The following is a 20,763-nucleotide window of genomic DNA, read 5'->3' as shown; positions in this document are numbered from 1 at the left end:
ATTTTAAATATTTGGAGAGTAAGGTAGGAAAGTATGGATAAATTTAACAAATTTCACTTACTTTAGACCTAATACACATTTAAATTATTTATATCCACGTTTCAGAGACAATGTATGAAATACACATTTACTAGGGTTTCACTAATTTGTGACATCAGTTTGTGGTAGCATGGTGCCTATTTCTCATATTTCTCATTAATCTCAATTCAACACTGAGATGATATATATAATATTCAGTTTTGACTTATCAAAGCTTATTTTGTAGAATTAAAAATAACTTTATAGAAGAAATATAGCAGTAATAAAAACACATTAAATGGTTCTGCCACTTAATAAAATAGTTACCCTACCTGACCATTTTTGCACTGATTTTACACTCATGTAACCTCCTGGGTGTTCTTTGGAAGGAATGATGCTAAAGCTGAAACTCCAGTACTTTGGCCATCTCATGTGAAGAGTTGATTCATTGGAAAAGACTCTGATGCTGGGAGGGATTGGGGGCAGGAGGAGAAGGGGACGCCAGAGGATGAGATGGCTGGATGGCATCACCGACTTAATGGACGTGAGTTTGAGTGATTCCATGAGTTAGTGATGGACAGGCCTGGTGTGCTGCGATTCATGGGGTCGCAAAGAGTCGGACGCGACTCAGCGACTGAACTGAACTGAACCTCCTAAATTTCTTTGGAATATCATGTGTTTTATAGTGCAAAAATACCTAGCACCATATAAAATAGACAATAGAAAAGTGGAATAATGCAATGTATACTGCATACATTTTTAATAGCAAATTAAAGTCAGATTGCAGAATTTTTCTTGGGCATTTTAGTGTTTGAAGGATGCTTTCAAAGCTAACCTTTCTTTAGTCTATCTCCTCTTGGTAATTATGTGTGAAATATTTTGATACAATGAGGAGGAACATTGTCTAAACAATTACTTTTTCCTGTTAGTAAACTTTGTATGACTCCATTACTCATAATCTAAATTTAGACAAAGCAATGGATATAGCAGACATTCAATACTATTCTGGATGGATATAACCCAATCTATATAGCAGTATATTTCCTGGAATTGTTTTCCAGAAAAATCATGCACTTTTCCATGAACAGCAGTTCTCATGTACAATGTTGACCTCAGAACCTGCAGGTCAAGCATTCCTATCATCTCATGTCATTAATACTGGTTAAAAATTGGAGATTGAATTAACTTCAGTAAAATTCTGTTGGAAAAAACACAAAGAAAACAGATCTGTTTAAGAAATCATCTAAATCTATAACATTAACTCTTATAATAGTTAATAACCAATGGAATTTAATTTAATGCACTTTATTAAGTGCCGACTCTGTAAGGACTTGCACGGAGATTACCAAGAGGTATATAGAAATATCAGAATTAGAATGTTTGTGCTAAAGAAAGTTATATTTTATAAGGACATATTAAGTAATTAGGAGATTAACTTTTATCACTAGTAGCTGTGTAAGAAAATTAATATTTATTGAGGACTTACTATATGCCTGGTCATGATTTCAGGACTTTAAAGTTCTTTTGCTATTTTATATGAAGGAAATTTATATTTGTCTGCAATCAAAGAAAAGTACAGACTCAAAAAGAGTTGAATAATTTTCTAAAATATATTTGGTATCAAATGCCTGTTGGAAGCCTGTGAAACACTATGGAGCCTCACACAGTATTTTGAGGACACTTGCCATTACAGTTGCAAACAGAATGCCACAAGCATTGACTAAAAGGAAAGAAATCTATTTGTTTGATCTCAGGCAGTTCATGGAAGTGGTGGTACTTGATATTGATAGGGTTTCCTTTTATAAAAAAAGTATTTTATATGGGAGTATAATTAATGCACAATGTTGCATTGGTGTCAAGTGAGCAAAATGATTTAGTTGTAAATACACATATAGCTATTCTTTTTTATTCTTTTTCAGATTCTTTTCCTCCTTAGGTTACTACAGAAAATTTAATAGAGTTCCCTGTGCTATACAGTAAGTCCTTGTTGGTTATCTCTTTAATATGTTAATACCAACTTCTTAATTTATAGCCCCCCGCCACCACATTCCCCTTTGCAAATGAGGTCACTCATTATAGCTAGAAAGTGAAAACTGAAGACTAAATTAGAATCTGGATGTTGAAAAGCTCAAGATTTGTTAAAAAAAAAAAAAAAAGACTACAAATGCTGGAGCAGTGTATAGAAGAAGCAGAATAAAATAAATTTGGGTTGAGAGGTTTGCTTGTCATTTATTAGGTAGATAAAGTCTACCATGGTTCTTTGAGAGGAAGAACAGAATTATTGTTTATCAAAGTAAATCATAATTCCTTAGTAGGAAATAACATAAAAAAGAAAGACACTGGGGAGAACCCATCTGGTAAGAGTTTAGGCAAGAGGATAATAAGCAGACAAATGTAAGCAGTAGTAGGGGAGACAGTAGATTAAAATCGGCTAAGTATATTTTATAGATCAGAAACATGGAGGTTTAATTAAATAATAAAAGTTGAATCATTAGAATTGAGAGAGCAGAGGTGCCCTTGAGAGAAAAAGAGAGAACAATATGAATGATTTTGAGAAGACGATGATTTTAGTATTGGGTACATTCAGTTTGAGGGAAGGATGAAGTGCGTATGTACATTTATCTATAAAGACATTGGAGATTCTTTCGGCTTTAGGCTGAAGATCTAGGCACAGCCAAGATACATCGATGTGTGTATCTTGATGTTGTGTATCGAGTATCTATTTATCATTTATCGAGGCAGGCTATTTATCATTGAAACTTTCCAATTGGATGGAGTAACCCAAGAATCAAGTGTGTAGGAAACAGAAAATATTTTAAAAACATTATAAATTTAGGATTTCAAAACCAAAAAATTCAATTGAAAAAAATTAAAAGCTGTGTTTCATACATAATACATATAACTAGAGGGTTTTGTTTTTGTTTTTAAGCAGGAGGATAATTGTAGCTCTCTCTCTTTATGCTTAAGTGCAGCCACATATCACCTCATTTAATATCAAAAGCATTCCTCTGAAGCAGGGCTATCATTATCCTTTCATAGAGGGGAAACTTGAAACTGATGGGTTAAGAAGCTGCCTCTTGGTCACAAAGGAATGAATGGCTGCCTCTTGGTCACAAAGGAATGAATGGCTGAACCAAGATTCACGCCAAGCAGCCTACCTCTCCACTTTGCATTTTTATGTTATACTGTGTCTTGGTTATAGAAAATAACTTGCTTTAATAATACTCTCTTATTTTCCAAACATGAATAATTGGAGATTTATAGTCACTTTTGTTTAGAAGTCCTTATTTTATCCTTGCTATCTTGGTAAATGAAACTGACCAAGAGACAAAGAATGGTTAAAATTAGAGATTTCCAGATGGGGTGTAATCTCTATGGGATGATACATCAGTGAAATAAATATAGATATGCTGCTGATACTTCATTTTCCAAGACTGACCACTTATAGAACAGATATAGGGCTTCCCTGGCAGCTCAGCTGGCAAAGAATCTGCCTGCAATGCAGGAGACATCGGTTTGATTCCTGGGTCAGGAAGATCCGCTGGAGAAGGGAACGGTTGCCCACTCCAGTATTCTGGCCAGGAGAATTCCAAGGACTATACCCATGAGGTTGCAAAGAGTAGGACACGACTGAGTCACTTTCAAAACAGATGTAAATTAAATTTAAAATCATCAAACTCCTAATCAGTACATGGAATAATTTCTTAGCTTTCCTGTCAAACACACAGAAATATGGGTCCTCCTAAAAAAGGTAATTGTTTTTCTTATTGCGAAGAACCTCCGTCCATAGTATGATAACTTTTGTCATGTTTGAAGACATTTTTAACGAATAAATTGGGGTCTCTACATTTTGAGATAGATGTTGAGAAAACCATAATGCTGTTTGCTACAAAGACAGACAGAATCAACTAAAATAAATAAATAATTTAAAAAAGAGAGATTTGATAAGAGAATACCAGGAGTTTCTGAGGAAGGTGAAAGGCTGCAGAACAAAAAATAATCAAGAGACCTCAGAACTAACACTCTCAGAAGAAATATTTGGTGATTTCTCTAAAAAAAATGCTGTGTACATTCAGTAGCTTCAGTTGAATGCAACAAATTCTGGCAAATTCTCTTTTCATTTTTAGTCTGCTAGAAATATTTTCTAATTTTCCTTATTATGGCTTCTTTGATACACCCATTGTTTAAAAGTGGACATTTAATTTCCAAATACATAGGGTTTTTAAAGTATCTTTGATACTAATTTCTCATTTTGATATTAATTCCTCATTTAAATGCTTTTTTTCTCTGCAATCACCCTCTGTGTTTTTTTAGTTATCTAACTTTATTGAGGCTTTCAATGACTAAGTTAAAGATCTCTCTTGATAATTGTGACATTGCATTGAAAATATGTGGACTATTTTCAAATATATTTTGATACTGATTTATAACATAATTTCACAGTGATAAGGGAACAAATTGCATGATTTCAATACCATCATACTATGGCTTTTTTTTTAACTTTACAATATTGTATTGGTTTTGCCATGTATCAACATGAATCTGCCACAGGTATACACGTGTTCCTCATCCTGAACCCTCCTCCCTCCTCCCTCCCTGTACCATCCCTCTGGGTCGTCCCAGTGCTTTACACCTTGTTTTATGTCGCTGGGTATGTTCCACTGTCTCCTGGTTTATAGTCTATGGGAACTTGAATAGAATTTGTGTCCTACTGTTGTGTGAAAATTGTATAGTTTGTCAGTAGCTCGGTCATGTCTGACTCTTTGTGACCCCATGGACTGGAACCCCCCAGGCTCCTCTGTCCATGGGATTTTCCAGGCAGGAGCATTGAAGTGGGTTGCCATTTCCTTCTCCAGAAAATTGTATACATCTTATTTATGTTGAATTGGTTCATGGTGCTTTTGAGTTCTACTATATCTATATTGTTCTACCTTTCTCTATATATGTGTGCTGTGTTTAGGCACTCAGTGGTGTCTGATTCTTTTGCGACCCCATGGACTGTAGCTTGCCAAGCTCCTCTGTCCATGCAGATTCTCCAGGCAAGAATACTGGAATGGGTTGCCATCTGAGCCACCAGGGAAGCCTTTTTTTAGAGTTTGATACCGAAACTAAAAGTGTTAATTTACCTCAGTTTAAAAAAAAAATTATAATACATAATGCTTCCCTGGTGGCTCAGACCGTAAAGAATCTTCCTGCAATGCAGGAGACCTGAGTTCGATCCCTGGGTTGGGAAGATCCCTTGGAGGAGGGCATGGCAACCCACTCCAGTATTCTTGCCTGGAGAGTCCCCATGGACAGAGGAGCCTGGCGGGCTACAATCTATGGGGTAGCAAAGAGTCGGACACATCTGAGCTACTAAGCCACAGGACATACAGTAGAACTACATGTAACTTTGTTCTGTATTTTCCAAGTCTCTTGTAAATGTGTTATCATACTTTCATAATTTAAAGACTAAAAAAGAAAGAGAAAAGAAAAGAAATGTTGTGTACTCTGCATCATAAACCCCTTGTTCCATTGCACTTACAGAGGATTCAACAAATTTTAAATGCTCACTATTCTCTGGTGATAGTGAAGTTTGCCTTCATTCAAGCCTAAAGAAAAGGACTATGGGATGCTTAAGTATAAGTAGCATACCTAAGGAACCAGTCATCTGCTTCTATTAAGAAAAGGCAGAATAACATGGAAGCTAAGTGTGGGCTCTGGAGCCAGATAGCTTACATTTCAATATTGACTTGGCTGTTTATCCTAGTTATGTTATGGTTGATAAATTTTATGTGATCCATAGTTGTGTGTTATTTGTGAAGATTAAATTAGATTATCCATACATTGGTGCTTAGAAGGGTGCCTAGTGTGTGAGAAATATTCAATAATTTTCCCTTTTCTTAATAAAAATTTTGAATGAATATTTAAAGCATGTTTGCTTAAATCAATGCCCAATTATTCTGCTGTGGCAAGTCATTGGATTAATTATTTATTCTTGATGAATCTTGTTTCAACTAGTTATATTTGGTAATTTTTAAAAATATTTCAATATCTTCATCATAAAAATGTATTATCTTATAGTTTTAATCTCTTCTGTTATAAACATTTTAACTTTAATGCTATCTTTTCCTTGTTATAGTTCTCTTATACAAATTTGCAAAAATTTGCCTATTATATCAGTCTTTTTCAAAGAATCTACTTTTGGTGATATTCATGAAACCATTTTCCTTATTATTTTCTATTCCATTATTTTTTATATTTATCTCTATTTTTAATTGCTTTTACTTCTTGATACTGAAGAATAGGTGGATTCCTTTATTTTCAGTTCCTCTTAATTTGAAATTAACATACTTGTTTTCTTTTTTCTTTTTTAATCTATTTTAATTGGAGGCTAATTACTTTACAATATTGTGATGGTTTTTGCCATACATTCACACGAATCAGCCATGGGTGTATATATGTTCCCCATCCTGACCCTCCCTTCCACCTCCCTCCTCATCCCATCACTCAGGGTCATCCCAGTGCACCAGCCATGAGCACCCTGTCTCACGCATCGAACCTGAACTGGTGATCTATTTCACATATGATAAAATACATGTTTCAGTGCTATTCTCTCAAATTATCCCACCCTCACCTTCTCCCACAGAGTCCAAAAGTCTGTTCTTTACATCTGTGTCTCTTTTGCTGTCTCGCATATAGGGTCATCATTACTGTCTTTCTAAATTCCATATATATACGTTAATATACTGTATTAGTGTTTTTCTTTCTGACTTACTTCACTGTGTATAATAGGCTCCAGTTTCATTCACCTCATTAGAACTGATTCAAATGCATTTTTTTTAATAGCTGAGTAATATTCCATTGTGTATATGTACCACAACTTTCTTATCCATTCATCTGCTGATGGACATCTAGGTTGCTTCCATGTCCTGGCTATTATAAACAGTGCTGTGATGGACATTGGGGTACATGTGTCTCTTTCAATCTGGTTTCCTCAGTGTGTATGCACAGCAGTGGGATTGCTGGGTCATATGGCAGTTCTATTTCCAGTTTTTTAAGGAATCTCCACACTGTTCTCCATAGTAGCTGTACTAGTTTGCATTCCCACCAACAGTGTTAAGAGGGTTCCCTTCTCTCCACACCCTCTCCAGCAATTATTGCTTGTAGACTTTTGGATCGCAGCCATTCTGACTGGCGTGAAATGGTACCTCATAGTGGTTTTGATTTGTATTTCTCTGATAATGAGTGATGTTGAGCATCTTTTCATGTGTTTGTTAGTCATCTGTACATACATATTTTAACATATTAAAAATAATACTTTGTCTACATAATATAGCCTTTTGTTTTTAAATGAGAAACACCATTAGTTGTTATCTGAGGTATAGTTTATAAAATATATTTTTTTATTTTACTTTATTGAGGTTTTCATTTGGGTTATAAGGTAAATTTTTTGTAAACAAATTAGTGCATTTTGAATGAATGCATTGGGTATATAAGTCAACACAATTTTGTTATTTATATCTTAATATTTCCTACCTTTCCTTAGTTTGGGGATTTTGATATGTCAATTCCAGAGGGCAATTTGTTGTATCTTTCAGTATACTTATTATGTATTTGTCATTTGGCTCTTTCTCACTTTCTTTTCTCCTTAATATTTCAAAATATATATTGGATAACAATACTTTTTAGCAAAATAAAATCTGTAGTCTAATTTTTGTCCTGAATTTTATTCACCTGACCTGAATTCCAGTTCTAGTGCTAAACTTTCTTTCCATTAGTGAAATTTTCTTGATAGGCTTATTTTTCAAATCGATTATATTCATTTGTTGAGAAATTGTATATAATTTTGCTTTTTAAAACTTTTCATATATAGATTTTTATATATCTATATATGGATTTACCTTTAATAGTGTTGGATAACTTGTATTTTTAATGAAAATATGAACTCAATCTTATTTTTTAGGATCACTCATAAATATGGGTTTATTAAAATGCTATACTATCATTTTGTTATTTTTTTTTAAGATTTAGCATTTTCACCACCTTCCTTCTTCCCTTTATTTTTCTAGTGGTTTAGGTGATGCGTCTCCTATTTTTAGTTTCCTTGTCACTATTTTCAAATATGTAGCAGACAAAAATTTTTGATCAATATATAAATAGCGATTATCTATATCTTTCTTCTGAATAAGACAAGAACTTTGCTATTAACTTTTCCCCTACCTTCCACCCATATCCTGCCTTGAATACTACCCATGATCATTTGGAGAGTTAGTGACAGAATTATAACAATGTTTAAACCGAGTATTTTATGAAGTACTAAACTTGAGTATTTTCTTTGTCTAAAATATCTTTATTTTGTTACTTTTGTTATTTTCACATATATATGAAAGTTTAGGTAATTAATGAAGCAGGTTTAAAATTATGATTTCTAACAGGTTTAAAATTATGATTTCTTACAAATTGGTTAAGTGCTTTTTTAGAATCCTGAAAACCTTTTTTCTTTTCACTCTATGAACGTTTAGGATCTTCTCTTTATCCACACAATGCTGAAATGTCATGATTTATCTGCTTTTTCAATGAGGGCTTCTCAGATGGTACAGTGATAAAGAATCCACCTGCCCATGCAGGAGATGCAAGAGATTCTAGTCTGATCCTTAGGTCAGGAAGATCCCCTGGAGTAGGAAATGTCAAGCCATTCCAGTATTGTTGCCTGGAAAATTCCATGGAAAGAGGAGCATGGTGGGCTACAGTCCATGGGGTTGCAAAAGAGTCAGATACAAATGAGCACATACACACACACACATGCCTTTTTCATTAATCTTGTACTGTATTTTTTGCACCCTATAATCTGAAGACTTATGATTTAGTTATCAACTGTTGTCTACTATTATTTCCTTGATTATTTCTACTCTTTTATTTTTGGGAATTTTAACTTTTTAATTTATTTAAAAAATTTTAAGTTTATAGCAAAATTGAACAGAAGACATAGAAATTTCCATATAGCACTTATCCCTCACACATGCATAGGCTCCCCTTTTATCAACATCCCCCACCAGAGTAGTACACTTGCTACAATCAACAAAGCTGTATTGACTCATTATAACCACTCTAAGTCCATATTTTCTCTTCTTTTCATAGCTGTTTGTAAGCCATCCCCAGACAGCCATTTTGCTTTTTTGCATTTCTTTTCCATGGGAATGGTCTTGATCCCTGTCTCCAGTATAATGTCACGAACCTCTGTCCATAGTTCATCAGGAACTCTATCTGTCAGATCTAGTCCCTTAAATCTATTTCTCACTTCCACTGTATAATCATAACTGAACAGCAAAGGAGAAAAGGAAAGATAAGCATCTGAATGAAGAGTTCCAAAGAATAGCAAGGAGAGATAAGAAAGCCTTTCTCAGCGATCAGTGCAAAGAAATAGAGGAAAACAACAGAATGGGAAAGACTAGAGATCTCCTCAAGAAAATTAGAGATACCAAGGGAACATTTCATGCAAAGATGGGCTCGATAAAGGACAGAAATGGTATGGACCTAACAGAAGCAGAAGATATTAAGAAGAGGTAGCAAGAATACACAGAAAAACTATCCAAAAAAGATCTTCACAACCCAGATAATTATGATGGTGTGATCACTCACTTAGAGCCAGATATCCTGGAATGTGAAGTCAAGTGGGCCTTAGAAAGCATTACTATGAACAAAGCTAGTGGAGGTGATGGAATTCCAGTTGAGCTATTTCAAATCCTGAAAGATGATGCTGTGAAAGTGTTGCATTCAATATGCCAGCAAATTTGGAAAACTCAGCAGTGGCCACAGGACTGGAAAAGGTCAGTTTTCATTCCAATCCCAAAGAAAAGCAATGCCAAAGAATGCTCAAACTACTGCACAAATGCACTCATCTCACACGCTAGTAAAGTAATGCTCAAAATTTTCCAAGCCAAGCTTTAGAAATACATGAACCGTGAACTTCCCAATGTTCAAGGTGGTTTTAGAAAAAGCAGAGGAACCAGAGATTAAACTGCCAACATCTGCTGGATCATTGAAAAAGCAAGAGAGTTCCAGAAAAACATCTATTTCTGCTTTATTGACTATGCCAAAGCCTTTGACTGTGTGGATCACAATAAACTGTGGAAAATTCTGAAAGAGATGGGAATACCAGACCACCTGACTTGCCTCTTGAGAAATCTGTATTCAGGTCAGGAAGCAACAGCTAGAAATGGACAAGGACAACAGACTGGTTCCAAATAGGAAAAGGAGTACGTCAAGGCTGTATATTACCACCATGCTAATTTAACTTATATGCAGAATACATCATGAGAAATGCTGGGCTGGACGAAGCACAAGCTGGAATAAAGATTGCCGGGAGAAATATCGATAACCTCAGATATGCAGATGACAACACCGTTGTGGCAGAAAGTGAAGAGGAACTAAAAAGCCTCTTGATGAAAGTGAAAGAGGAGAGTGAAAAAGTTGGCTTAAAGCTCAACATTCAGAAAACTAAGATCATGGCATCTAGTCCCATCACTTCATGGGAAATAGATGCAAACAGTGTCAGACTTAATTTTGGGGGGCTCCAAAATCACTGCAGATGGTGATTGCAGCCATAAAATTAAAAGACGCTTACTCCTTGGAAGGAAAGTTATGTCCAACCTAGATAGCATATTCAAAAGCAGAGACATTACTTTGCCAACAAAGGCCCATCTAGTCAAGGCTGTGGTTTTTTCAGTGGTCATGTATGTATGTGAGAGTTGGACTGTGAAGAAAGCTGAGCACTGAAGAATTGATGCTTTTGAACTGTGGTGTTGGAGAAGACTCTTGAGAGTCCCTTGGACTGCAAGGAGATCCAACCAGTCCATTCTAAAGGAGATCAGTCCTGGGTGTTCATTGGAAGGATAGATGTTGAAGCTGAAACTCCAATACTTGGTCACCTCATATGAAGAGTTGACTCATTGGAAAAGACCGTGATGCCTGGAGGGATTGGGGGCAGGAGGAAAAGGGGACAACACAGGATGAGATGGCTCGATGGCATCACTGACTCTATGGACGTGAATTTGAGTTAACCCCGGGAGTTGGTGATGGACAGGGAGGCCTGGTAGCAAAGAGTTGGACACAACTGATTGACTGAACTGAACTGAAGTCCATATTTTATCTTAGAGTTCTCTGCTGGTTGTATATTCTATGCATATGCACAAACATCTAAATAACGTGTATCCATACTTATAGTGTTATATGGAGGATTTTTACTGCCTTCAATATTCTCTGTGCTTCACCTATCCATCCTTCCCTTGGTCACAACAGCTCCTGTCAATAAGGAATCTTTTTTCTATTAATATCTCTATCATTTTGCTTTTTCCAGAACATCATATTCTTAGAATCATACAGCCTGAAGTGTTTTCAGACTAACTTTTTTCACTTAGTACCATGCATTAAAGACTCCTCCATGTCTTTTTATGGCTTGATAGCTCATTTTTTTTAGTATTGAATCTTATTTCACTATATGGATGTACCATAGTTTAGTCATTCATTCATCTACTGAAGGAGCTCTTGGTTGCTCCTAAGTTTAGGTGGTGATGAAGAAAGCTGCTATAAACAACTGCATGCAAGTGTTTGTGTGTACATGTTTTCAAATACTTTGGTTAAATGCTCAAAGTGTAATTACTGGATCGTATATGGTAAGTATTCTTTTGGAACTTTTATGAGGTAAAGGTTCGAGTAAATGGCCTATCATGTTCTTCATCCCTTCTGTTTCAGAGCCATCCTGAGATGATCCAGAATTCTGATACACCATCAAATATGGCTGCTAAGAGGTCTGACACTCTGGGGTCAGGTTGGGGTCAAATGCCAGTTAGTTCTCCTACTTTTTACCTGTATGACCTGAGGATTATTATTTCATCTTTCAAGCAGAAAATTTCTCACTTGTGTTAAAAGAAAGTAGAACTACTGATATTTGTTATAATTATTGTAGATACTAAATCAGATAATGCATATAAAGTACATAGCACAGTGCCTATCACATACATTTTTGGTATCTGTTAACTATTATTGTTGTTGGATAATTTTTGTCAAAATTTGGAGATCCTTAATATGGGCTAATGACCTCTAGTGTGGATGTGTGAATTATCTTTTTTGGGAATTATGGTCACCTAACCATGTTGACACCTATTTTTCCACATGCGGTTGATCCACTGCTACAATTTGTCTATAAATATCACTATTACTAATGCTTGGGACTATTACTAATGCTCAGGGAAAGAAGGAGAATCTGGACCACCCAGCTGCAGCAAATGCATCTCTCTAATTTATCACCCCCAAGCCAATGACACTGCTTATTGATCAAGACCTGGTCTTCCTCCAATGTTCCTACTTTTTCATATTACAGCTTGCATGTGTTTAGGGCTTTTTTCCTCCAGTTTTGTTCCCCAATATAGTGATAGTCATATATTTTCTAACTTTAAGAATTCTTCATTATTTATGAACAGGTAAAAATGTACTTATCAGATTCAGCATGAATTTAGTCTTCTTTAAAATAGTTTCTATTGTATCAAGGGATTTGTGGTAGAAGGAAGTCGTTGACTGCCTTAAACCAATCTCAATAGTTTTTTGAGAGTGTCTTGAATTAAGTTTTTCAGTCTATGTTTGATGTTCTGTCCATCCTCCATGCCTGGCTCCTATGATCTATTCTAAGTGAGAGGCTCTTATGGAAGTATACCCTTGGATATGTGGACTTTTATCATGATTCCCAGCCAGTCACAGGCACCAGAATTTCAGCAGTGTTCCAAGGAGAGTTGTCCTGCTTGAAGACCATTATAAACCTGCTTACTTTCTGGTTTCAAGGATTCAAATATTTTTCCAAACTACTCTCCTTTCTTTCAACTCTTGCTGTTCCTCCTCATAAATGGTAATGCTATTGCAACTATATTAATATTAGTCACAGCTTGAAAAAACATTAGGCCATATTTTTTATAAATCTACATTATAACATAGGACATAATGCTTTCTTTCTTAAGCTAACCTTGACAAAAAATACAGTATCCATTCATTGCTGTAAAAATATAAGCTATTTTTTAAATAATCCACTACTATTTAATCTTACTTTAAAAATTCTGATTCCATTTAGCCATTAATTGTGAAAAGTAAAATAAAGGGGCCAACAAATATACTTGGAGGTCTTACTTGAAAAGCACTTGAAAATATTGTATTCTTTAATCTTCAAAATAATCTTATGAAGTAAATGTACTCTCATATTACCAAAGAAATAGTTGAGGTTCAAAAATATAAGTAACTTGTCAAGACACCAGGGAAGGCTACACGATGGATCAGAGATATAAAGTCTGCTGGACAACAAAGTCAATTTCACATAATTTCACAGTTACACATAAGCAATTGGTAAGTGAGAACTTAAAGAAATAGAAGTTACTTGCTTCTTTTCAAGATTTTCATGAGTATCATATATTGCAATGGAAAAATATGTATGACTATGAAAAAGACTCAAAGATAAATAATTAGAGAGTATGACATTTCTACATCAGGGGAGGAGCTAAATGAAAATACATACCTAAATCTTTACCCTGAGACTAAAAAAAAAGGTTAGACATTATTCCATTATCTGGTTATCTTTAATGATGAAATCCTAATATATTTAATTCATTTTTCTTTTTAAATTGAAGCATAGAAAAGGATTAATAGTTTAAATAGAACACTCTTAAATTCTTCCACTTGCTCCTCTATAAAAATAAACTGGATTATAGGGGTTAAAAGTACAATGCCTGTAAAATTAATTTGTATTATTGGACAAGTTATGTTTTAGCTAAAGCACTGAGTGATGTTAATACGTGCAGAATGGTATCATAATATTTATAGCAAACAGAGTTGAGCTTTGGTACAAAGAGGGAAATGAGATTCCCAGATCAATTTCAAACTGTTGTATTGTTTGAGTCATTTCAAATGCCTCCTCTGGGACTGTCTAGATTGTGGGGTTCAGGGTAACGGTGCCTTCAGTACACATGAACTTTTTTAGGATATAATAATTAGTCAACATGGCTTATGTGATTTCTCATTTGTTAAGGAAAAAAATAATCACTGGAAAATTAAACAATAAAAAACCATGTTTCTCTATAACTTAATAACATCAGTTCAAATTAGATAATTTGGTGGCAATTACATATGTGGGTTAACACTGAAGAATGTCAGTCCAGGCTATTATTTTTTAAATTGCCATAACTTGAAGGGATTCAAACTATATTTGCTGAATCAATTTAGTTTTTGAATCAGTTACAGTATATTCCTTGAAAAATTATTTATTTTGTTTTAAAAAATTTTATTCTTTACAGAATGCAGAATCAGAGATGAATATGATATCTTCCAATCCTGCAGTATTTGGTTTTTAATTTAGATGACTGAAATAAAGATGATTTATAGTAATCCAAACAAACAAAAAAACATTTTATCCAAGAATGTTTGTCCTATAGGGCAGAAAGTGGGAATGTTTATTTAAAAATTTCATTGAGAGTACCATTGTGCTGTGATGTGAGTAATTTGCACTTCGGGCTAAAGGTAGGGTCTCTTTATCACATCTTCAACCAATTAATTACTTAATTTTCAAAAATCTTGAAATAAGTTTGGAAATATGAATGCATTATTAACCAAAAAGATTTTTTTCTTTTCTATAACATAATTTAAACTTGTTAAGCTTATTTAACTTACATGAAAACTTTGTTCATGATATGTGTTCTGAAGTATGGAGGGGATTCTAGTTCAAACCAACCACTAGCTTTACCTAAACTGAAGAAAGTGAAAGCATTCTTAAAAATAATATTGCCAGAGACTAAACTGTTAACTTCCACTTCAGCTGGCAGATCCTGTATTTTATTGTTCTCAGTGTACTAAGGCACAATTGTGTAACTGCGTTCCCTCTGGAACCTCTATAAAAATAGATGCCTATCTTAAAAAGCTGTCTAAGGAAGTAGAATTTTAAGTAAACAATATGATAACTTGTCTTAAGGCTAATCAGAGTTTTCAAATATCTGAAAAGAGGCGGTTGAATTGAATTTTTAGTTACTGTTTCTTTAAGTGAAACAAATATTAAATCTTTTGAAATGTAAAATAATATAGCTTATTTGAAATTTATAATTACAAAGGACTAAAATTATGTATGTATAATCTCAATTCTCCTTTTAAGTATCTCTAGCACACACTATAAGCTAATGGACAATTCATTTATGAATGTGTGGAATCACAAATAAGTTAGGAAACACAGAAAGCATTTTGAGAAGCACTCAAATATAATAGATATGTAGATAATGACACATTTCAACTGCGAGTTTGCAATAGTTATCTTCCAAGCAAAGTGGAAAGCTTGATTGAACAAAAGATAAAGTTAATACTATCTAATAAGAACAGACCATTATAGATCAGTGAAACTGCAAAACAGAGTTATAAGACAAGGGGCAAGCCACATTATCTAAATTAACATTTTTCCAGCTTGAACAAGAAGGGCCACTGTAGGCAAGCAAGAACTAAATAGTATGGCCTGCATTTAGTCAACCTGAAGTAATTATTAATTTATGGTTGTCTGTGATTTTAATGAAAATGAAAGCTATGAGGAAAGAATTGAGAGAGATAATGTGCCGTGAAATTGAGTTTCATTTACTTAGGGGCCACCTTTTCCTTTTTTGTTGTTAAAGGAAAGAAAGTTAATGCAAGATGTCCGCATTAAAATTTCACTAGGATTATGTAACCACCTAGTTAACTGGTAATCATTATATTCAAGGCAGAGTTAATGCAAAAGAAATTGAAGACTGGATTTAGAGCCTATTGGCAAGGGCAGAGTAAAAAACCACCAATGGGCTACAATTAATGTCAAATTTATAATTATTGTCTTTATAAATATGAAGAATCCAATAGCTATTTCATTAGGCATTTTATTCTTATTGTCATCATGAAATGCCCCTTTTGGTGATGCCATTGCTGGGAAGAATATATGTCAAGAGTAAGGAGGAAGCCACAGGAGGCAAAACAAATCATCAAAATGCAACCTCTTTCTTTGACCTCAAACAAAGTGTTTCTAAATGGTCATAAGAATGACAAGCCTTCCAGAGAGTAACAGACATGTCTAGTGTAATAGTGTGGAAAGAACAACAGTTCATGAATTGAATTTTGTAGCTTCCCACTACAAAAATAGCAACTCTGTTTCAAGAAACATCTGCAATGAGAAGTCAAATGATAGGTGTAAATCCCTCTTACAAATTGTAATAGGAAAAATAAAACTCAATGGTTTTTCAACCTTTTTTCCTTTCATGAAAGAAAAGCTTATTTTCTGATAGTTTATTTTTCAGTGTTAAGAAATAATAAGAAAATAGTCTAAAATTGAGATAATGTCAATATTTATTCCCATCTTAGACTTGAAAGGTTATCTTTGCTCTAGAAAATCTTAGGTGAAGTTCATGGAATGGAATGTATTTGATGACATTTGATTATGAAAAGATTATTATAAATATATTTTACCACATATATGTTATATCTTTTAATTAGGCATTTATTCAGTGTTTGACATTGTGCTGAAGTGTTGAATGCAAAATTAAATAAGCATTACCTCTATTATTAAGGAGTCTGTACTGCACTAAGTCACTTCAGTCATGTCTGACTCTGTTTGCCCATATGGACTATAGGACAAGGCTCCTCTGTCCATAGGATTTCCCAGGCAAGAATACTGGAGTGAGTTGCCATGTCCTCCTCCAGGGGATCTTCCCCACCCAGGGGCTGAACCTCGGTTTTCTGCATTGCAGGCAGAATCTTTACCACTGAGACACCAGGGCAGCCCATTAAGAAGCCTACCTGTATGCAGATTATTCAGTGCTGCATATGGTGCTCTCTCTCACTGTAGGCAGATTCTTTACCATCTGATCCACCAGGGAAGCCCAAAGGACTAAATGAAACTTAATAAATGCAGCATATTTTTTTCTGAGGTGAGAGGATAGGATTTATGTAAGTATGAGCATTTGAAGAGCACAAACTCTAGGAGGATAGAGCAATTGAGGATGTTTAAAGTAGACGGTAGAGAATGAATGTTTATTTCTAAATGAAAGAAGTGGAATTCAGATTAGTATCCTGCAGGAATTAACAAGTGAAAGTGAAAGTGACTAACACTGAGTGACTAACACTCAGTCTTGTCTGACTGTTTGTGACCCCATGAACTGTAGCCTGCCAGGCTCTTCTGTCCATGGAATTTTCCAGGCAAGAATATTGGAATGGGTTGCCATTCCCTTTTCCATGGGATGTTACTGACCCAGGGATCAAACTCAGGTCTCCTGCATTGCAGGCAGAATTGCCAAAGACCTATGATATTTTGAGTAATACTTACTAAAGTACTAATAAAGCTACAGTAGCAAATGAATTCTGGAATTTGAGAAATAGGTATAAAGCAGCCAGATTTAAGTGGAGGTTGGTAGAGATGGGGTATAAATTTCCTTTCGTGTGGAAGGAAAGGAAATATTAGCCATTTCTTGTTTGTTTTATGTAAATTATCTACTGGGATTAAAGTTCAGGGAGAGCAATGTGAAGGCAAAAACCAACAAATACCTTTACTCTGTGAAGCCTAGACAACTCTGTTTCCTCAAATAGCCTGTGTGCTCGGTTGCTCAGCTGTGTCTGACTCTTTTCTGACCCCATGGACAGTAGCCCGCCAGGCTCCTATTCAGAAATCCTAAGGGGATTTCCCAGGCAAGAATACTGGAGTGGGTTGCCATTTCCTCCTCAGTGGACCTTCTCTACCCAGGGGTCAAACCCACTTCTCCTTCGACCCCTCCATTTGCAGGCAGATTCTATACCACTGATCCACCTGGGAATCCTTCAAACAGCCTAGTCAGACTAAAATAGCAGATTCTGGATTGTTCTGAACTCAAAGATCCAAAGCATCTAGATTACTATATAATGCTCCAATTCAAAAAGGATAGTTTGATTTAACATGTTCTTATTACAAATTCCACATGTATTTTGTTTTTACATTTGAAGAACTCTATAAGATTGATATTTAAAATCCTATATTGATTTGGAATATTTGACCAATTGTCAAATGTTATGCTAACTACTACAGTATTCCAAAATTCCAGGCATTAGATGCTCCTGAAGTAATAGCTATTAAACCCAGAAGAGAGTTGTCATATTTGATACAATCTATGGAGTATATTTGGAGAAGGCAATGGTACCCCACTCCAGTACTCTTGCCTGGAAAATCCCATGGACGGAGGAGCCTGGTAGGCTGAAGTCCATGTGGTCGCTAGGAGTCGGACACAACTAAGCAACTTCACTTTCTCTTTTCACTTTCATGCATTGGAGAAGGAAATGGCAACCCACTCTAATGTTCTTGCCTGGAGAATCCCAGGGACGGAGGAGCCTGGTGGGCTGCCGTCTACTGGGTCGCACAGAGTCGGACACGACTGAAGTGACTTAGCATGGAGTATATTATATTCCATTTGACCAGAAAACATTCCTTTGACTATAAAACCAGAACAAATAGAACATTTTCCTTAAAATGAAGAATAAAATGATTTTGTAATACCACCTCAGTTGATGTTACCTATAATATGATTTGACTAAGACACAGATCAAACAAACAAACAAAATCAGAAACTTGGCAGCAGTAACATAGAAAAATTCACAACCTCTTTCCAAACTTCTTTCATTTTTTCCTTATGCCTTATCATCACCTGGTAACATCTCTTGCTTCTAGAAAAAGCAGCTCCTGATTTCCTAAACAAACAATGCAATTTGAACCTTCTTTCTCAGTTTCCTGCTCATTTTGGACATGTCCCTATTGAAAACTTTCTTAGGATTCCCTCTCAAAGTAGGAACTCTCTCTCTCTGGGCTTTCTTTCTGAAAATATAACCATATCAATTTTGTTCATTAGTGGTACATAAGGTCTTTCCAAGTTCCAGCCATGTTTTATTCATTTTAAGGTATGGACCCATTTTTATCATTTAAAATAAGTGTGCAATATATACAGGCTGAGTGCTGAAACTAAAGAAACCATACTATAAAATAAAATTTAAAGCTCAGTAGAAAATGCCTAGGCAATGCTATGGATTTGGAACACTCATGACTCATCTTAAAATCAAAACAAAGAGCTGTCATAATTCTTTAAAGACTAAGTACATCTGTCCATCTATGAGAACATCATTGACTGGGAAGGGCAAACATTTCTAATAGAAAGCATTCTCCAAAATATTAATACATCTGCTATTATTTTCATCATTCCACAAAGTTTTATCAATAAAACAATAGAAAATAAATATAAAGCCTTTTCAATGAGAAAAATTACTAAAAAGCAGTAATTTTGAAGATTGAATAATTCATCAGGAAACGATAGGACTGATTTGCATTAGCAATGTGCATTTTCTTTAGAATACTTCCCTATTGAGGAGAAAGAAATAATGTCTGTGTTGTTTTAATCATCAATAGGTCATATTCTAACATGAATTTAATGTTTATTTTCACACAATGATAAATGGAAAGGAATTCTTACACTGTTATGTATTGCAGTCCAAGAGAAGATCTATTTCATGTTCCTGAGTCAAAGTGCAGAAATCTGATGTATCTGCGAATACCAGGAAATAAAAAAAAGTGGTCCACAGCAATAATTTTGTTTTTCATTCTTATATTCCATTATGAATACTTCCAAAAGGATTTCCCCTCTGGATTTGCCTACCTGCTAGAGTTCAAACACCTCTTAAACAAAGTGGTAATAAAAAGCTTTAATAAGTGCAAGACTTGCTGAGTGAGGAATCATTAGTGTAGAGGTGCAGAAAAACACACTTTTCTTATTTGTAGAAAAGTGTTAGGAAAGCAGAGTGTAGAAATAAGAGTCATCAAAATGCAAATATAATAAGCCATTTAAATAAGCAAATGTCACACTAATATTGTGCACTAAATTTTCTTTTCCCTAGCCTCCCTCCAAGTAGAGATTTCATTTCTTCTTCTATCTTAATAGACATTCTTATTTACTTTAGAATCTGTTGAAATGCTTCTGCCTTAGCAAGGTCCCTATGTGAATAAATTGCAGAGTTTGATCTTCTAACTCTGAAAATTTCTTATTTATTTTACAGATATCTCTTAAAGGGGGCAGGGATTTTACTCTTGCTATTGGCCTTCTTAACAGACACCTATCTTACAGAGTCTTGAGGAAAAGAAAAGCATGACACTTGAAATGAAACAGTTTAAGAAAAGTGATTTTTACTAGTTCCACCAGGTCAGAGGTTAAGAAATATAATTAACATGATAGCTCTAAATCTTTCTGGATATAATAAAATAAAATGAAACAAAATTTTTAAATCAAACAAATAACAGTATTTTGCCACCTTCATAATCTCAGTTAACTTTTCATTTCATGTAAATGGTTGGTGCACAGAAAATGATGCTTAAATAATAACCCACATAGTTCAGTTCAGTTCAGTCGCTCAGTTGTGTCCAACTCTTTGTGACCCCATGAATTGCAGCACGCCAGGCCTCCCTGTCCATCACCAACTCCCGGAGTCCACCCAAACCCATGTCCATCGAGGCGGTGATACCATCCAACCATCTTATCCTCTGTTGTCCCCTCCTCCTGCCCTCAATCTTTCCCAGCATCAGGGTCTTTTCAAATGAGTCAGCCCTTCGCATCAGGTGGTCAAAGATATATAACCACATAGCTGACTATCAAAATAAAGAGAGATCATTGCTCCTATTGGAGAAGGAAATGGCAACCCACTCCAGTATTCTTGCCTGGAGAA

The sequence above is a fragment of the Bos mutus genome, chromosome 12 (genome assembly GCF_027580195.1).
Source record: "Bos mutus isolate GX-2022 chromosome 12, NWIPB_WYAK_1.1, whole genome shotgun sequence".
Lineage (NCBI taxonomy): Eukaryota > Metazoa > Chordata > Mammalia > Artiodactyla > Bovidae > Bos > Bos mutus.
Note: the sequence above shows the minus strand (reverse complement) of the source record.